This window comes from Galeopterus variegatus, unplaced genomic scaffold (assembly GCF_000696425.1).
Source record: "Galeopterus variegatus unplaced genomic scaffold, G_variegatus-3.0.2 Scaffold94, whole genome shotgun sequence".
NCBI classification, from domain to species: Eukaryota; Metazoa; Chordata; class Mammalia; order Dermoptera; family Cynocephalidae; genus Galeopterus; species Galeopterus variegatus.
The window spans coordinates 42,184-47,466 of record NW_007726205.1 but is presented as its reverse complement, the minus strand read 5'-3'; positions in this window follow the sequence as shown (position 1 = coordinate 47,466).

Sequence of the window (5,283 nt, the reverse complement as noted above, 5' to 3'; positions counted from 1 at the left end):
TGGGGAGGAGGGACAGCCGCCCACTCCACCCGCCCCCGAGCTGTCATTAACGAGTCCTCTCTCAGGCCTGCCTCCTGCAGCGGCTAAGGAAGGGGAAGGAGAGGGAGGCCCGGGCGGCATCTGGTCCCCAAGGGGTGGGACCGCAGAGTAGGGACAGTCCCCTATCCCACCCCGAGCACCCTAAGCGAGCAGCGCCTGTGTCGGCGGCGCCTGGCCGGACACGGCGCCACCGGGGAGCAGGACAGGGGTCTACTGACTTCGTTCACTGTCCGCACCTCGCTGTGGCGCGCTGGGGCAGTCCCCTCCTGCCCTTCCCGCAGTTCGGCATCCTCTAGCTGAGACCTTCCAGGTGAATATCAGGCCAGGAGTTTTGTTTTCGTCTTGGTGACAGTGAAGGGAAGGGGTCCCGGAATGCCCACCCACCAACCAAAGGAACTGCAGGGGACGCTTTCAGTGCGCAGGAGGTGCCCCGCACGAGTGCAGGCTTAATTTATTAACCTAATCCACCTAACGCAGGGCCAACGTGGGGGGGATCCTGTGTTCCAGGTGAGGGGACCACGGGCCCAGAGAGGGGTTAAGCCGGTGACGACGTAAACAGGACCACACGGCTACTTTCTTCACGACCCTTCGTACAATCTGAAAACTACCCTGTTTGCTTTTACCTTCCCCTCTTCCCCGCCCCCACCCCCCTAACAATCTACCCCTCTCTGCAGACTGCAAACTCCCTGAGAACTGGTCCGTCTTGTTCCAGCGGTATGCTAGCACCTTGCCAGGCCCAGAGTAGGCCTTCAATAACCATTTGTTGTATGAATAAATGGATTAATCTGGGAGGCTGTGGCACCAGGTGACTTCTTGCACTTCATCACTCTGGTTACGATGCTTTACAGCCTGATCCATGGGATTGCACCGGGTAGTAGCGACGGAGTAAAAATCACATGCTCAGAAATTATCGTTAAACTCTATCCTCCGTACTTCTTTTGTGCAGCCATCAATATCTTCTCTTCCACTGACTGTTCAATCTTTAAGGCTCAGAGTAGGGAAGGAAACTGCGTGTGCCCTGGGAGGCTGCGCACTGGACAGGGAGGGAGATGTTTTTAATAAAATCTGTTTTCAAGTAGCCAGTCTTTTCTGATTTAGGTTTCCCACCATAAATAATTTATTAGTGTAGTAGTAGTAAAAATAGCTTGTAAAAACACTGCAGAAGGTCCCAAACAAATGTTAAACACTGTGATCATGCAAACAGCTGAGGCAATGTTGGGTCTGGTCTTTGTTGGAGTGAACTGATATCTGCAAGGAAGCATAATTAGGGGGTGTGATTATTAGAGATGCAGGGTAGTTGCTACAACTCTGTAGAAACCACAGAGGGCCAGAAGTAGATTTGAATTCTAATTCTGCTAGAGCAGCATACTGCCTGCCCTGTCTTGGATGAATAACTTAAACTCATGGGGGCTCATTTACTTAACTGTTGAGAAAAAATGGAGCTGCATGAAAAGAGCATTTCTTGGGTAGCCACTGCTCCTTGAGTGGCTTGAGTGACATCATGTATTCTGGGATGTGACACATGGAGCAGTCACCCCAGTTGCCCCACAGATGTGTTAGCAAGAAATGAATGTTTTTTGTTGAATGCCATTGAGATCTTTTGTGGTCTTTTTGGTATACAGCATTATTATCATTAGCTGACTACGACAAAGGGCTGAGTAGCCAAAATTTGGTGCAACTTTTTTTAACATCTAAAATTCATGCACAAGTGGGAAATCACAGTTTTTTGGTCCTTGACTTTTTGGCTAAGAACTAACTCAGGAAGCCTCAGTATTTGTCTCTAGTCCTTCAGCTTTATCCTTCTCAAAAAAAAAAAAAAAAAAAAAAAGTGGCTGTCTTATCTTAACTCAGGCTTCTTCTGAAGTATGAATAACTGCTTTAGATTTCCACCCACCATTAAAAATCTAACTTGACACTTCTTCAAACACAAGGTTTCTACTAGGAAGCCTTGTAATGCTGGGCCCCTCAAGATAAAGAATGTGCTAGACTGTGTTCAGGACAGTGACCTTCACATCAGATGTTGGCCTGCCTGTGCAGACTGTGGTTGGAAGCCTTATTATAGTGGAGCATTTGAGAGTCACCAAAGACAAAGTGTCAGTGTTGTACAGTAGTTTGCCCTTTTCCGTGGTTTCACTTTCCGCGCTTTACGTCGCCCACAGTCGGGGACGATCACAATGCCCATGTCATTCAGATCCCTTAATCTCATCACTTTATCATCTCACATCATCACAGGAAGGTGAGTACAGAAAGCAAGATATTTTGAGAGAGAGAGAAACACCACATTCATATAACTTTTGTTATAGTATATTGTTATAATTGTTCTGTTTTATTATTGTTGTTAATTTCTTACCGTGCATAATTTATAAATAAAACTTTATTGTAGGTATGTATGTACAAAAAAGCCCCAGTGTATATAGTATTTGGTACCATCCTCAGTTTTAGGCTTCCTCTAGGGGTCTTGGAATGTATCCCCTGAGGGTAAGAGGGAACCACTGTGGCTTTGGGCTGAAGATATAGAGGCAGATGGATACTCAGAGAATTTGGTAAGGCACAGACTTGTTGGGACTCAGTGTGGCCTGATGGTTTGGGCAGTGCAGACAGTGTGGGCACCATGGCTGTGCGTTCACTTAGCTGCCACCTCTCCCCTGGCTTCGTACAACAGATGGCCTGGATTGCATGCTGGGTGTATTAGTCTGTTTGTGTTGCTATAACAGAACACCTGAGACTGGGTAATTTATAAAGAACAAAGGTTTATTTGGCTTACTATTCTGGGACAGCTTCATCTGGTACAGGCCTCAGGCTGCTTCTACTCATGGTGGAAAGCTGCAGGCAGCCGGTGGGTACAAGCAGATCACATGGTGAGAGGAAGCAAGAGAGAGAGAGGGGAGGTGCCAGGGTCTTTGATACAAACAGCTCTCCTGGGAACTAATAGAGTGAGGCCTCATTCAGGACTCCCACCCCCTGGAGAGAGCATTAATCCATTCATGAGAGATCCGCCCCTATGACTTGGAACAGCTTCCAGCACTGCCACATTGGGGATTTGATTGCCACATGAATTTTGGTGGGGACAACACATCCAAACTCTATCACTGGGTATTAGATTTTTCAACGGGGTTGCAGGCTCCTTGATGATAGGGTTGAGTCTTAGCAGTTTAGTTACCACAGTGCCTAGCACAGTGCTTGGTACATGGCAGGCAATCAATCAATAATCCCACAAGTGATGTTGAAGTGACATGGAAGGCTGTTATCCCATGGCTTCACATATTGAAATCTTATTACTTCTAGGGACATAGCAGAGTGAGGGGAGGGAGGGCTGGCAGCACCCAATTGCACCCAATATAGCTGCATTTTCTTGCAATGGTGCCTTACAAGTCAGTGAGGCAAGTAGGGAAGGTAGTCAAAAAGTAGGCTCTTAGTAAAAAATGTTTTAATGTGCTATTCCACTGACGGCAGATGCTAGCCATGTTGAAGACACTGTGCCAAGCAGATTGCAAACATACACTGTGTAGCACTCCTCACAAACCTTGAGCTAGGAACTGTTATTCTCATTTTCCAGATGTGAAAACTTAGGCTCAGAAAAGTCAAATAGCCTGTCTAAGATCACCCAGCAAGTATGCGGTAGAACTCAAACTCGTGCCCAGGTCTATCTCCAATCCTTACTGCAGCAAGATTGATTGGGTTCAAATCATGGTTCCCCATGTAAAAAGCTGGGTGATCTTGGGCAAGTCACTTAACTTCCCTGTGCCACATTTTTTTCATTTGTAAAATGGGAATAATAATAGTACCTATGCCAAAGGGTATGGTGGGGATTAATTGAGATAATATGTGTGAAGTGCTTCTAACAGAGCCAACACCCGTGGTAGTTACTGTTATAATCTCTATGCAGAGTTTGCAGCTTCAACTTTTACTTGGTTAAGTCCATGTCCATCTTGCCAATCAAATTATATGTGTTGAGGGCATGGGCACTTAGCTAATTTCCCCACACGGAAAAGTGGGACTATTGGAGAAGTATAATGAAATGATAGCTCGCATGTTTTCAGTTACTATTAATTGTGCCTGAACTATGGAAATGGACTTTATTCTGTAGGAAATGTAGAAGATTACATTTTCAAAGGTACACACAGCACAAATTTAACCTGTCTCCTTCCTTGTAAGACTGTAGAGAAATTGTTTGTAGAAAGAACTGTGAAAAACTTGATAAACATGAAGCACTTCATTGTTTCTAAACTAAAATGACATTCATTTATAGCTTTGGCTGAGGGACTGACCACTTCTCACTGACATGCAGTGGTATTTTGTTTTTTCATAGTTTCTCTTTCTGAAAGGATTTTGTGTGTGTGTGTGTGAAAAATGCTTATCAGCAGTAGTTGTAAGTTAAAAATAACTTCAGCTTGTCAGGTGGGGCAGGGGCAGAAACCAACCAAATGTGTTCAAGTTAGAGTGAATTCTATAAAGGAAGAGCTAGAGGAACTCAGTGTATTAAATTCAACCTGTCAGTATTGTCATAAGGAATGTATGTTTCATGTCACAACAATTTGCATATGACCTTACACCCCATCTGTCTAGGGTGGGGCATCCTTGAAACAGTGTGAAATACGTCTGTTAGGTGTGTTTGAGCAGGAACTGCCAACTGTGTGTTATTTTTGGGTCTCTGGCTGCCACGAGCCCTGCCAACTAAATTAAAGTTGGTCAGACACATGTCACTGAAAATATGCTCATTACTTTAATGAGAATCATTTGGCATTCCTCAAATGTGGGCCTAGTTCTGTTTTTGAGAGAAGGTCAAGGGCGTTTTGCTATAATCCTCCTTCTTTCCTAGCCCAATTGCTTAGTTTTAATGAAAATTCTTTTTTTCTTTTAATAAGTAGCAAAAAGGATTTGGAGACAAGGCTGCTAAGTTTTGTATAACACAAGAAATGAATGAAACTGCAGCTCACACCAAGAGGCCAAACTTCTATTGTCTTTTTAAAAAAACCCGATTTTAAAATAAGGATGTTAAATTTGTGTGTTAGATTTGTTATGGATATAAAGCTTTCAATGCAATATGAGTGCCTGAAATTGTTTAAAACCAGTCAATCTATAATCTTCAAATGGTATCCTGAATGGTTGAGTAGCAAATTTGTTTTGAGATTTCTCATATCCAAAAATACCTTGGACTGAAATTCATCTAGACATTGTGTCTGGTGGTTCACTTACTTATTATCAATAATGTTCCCATAACTTTGCAAGGTAGTATTTTTATCC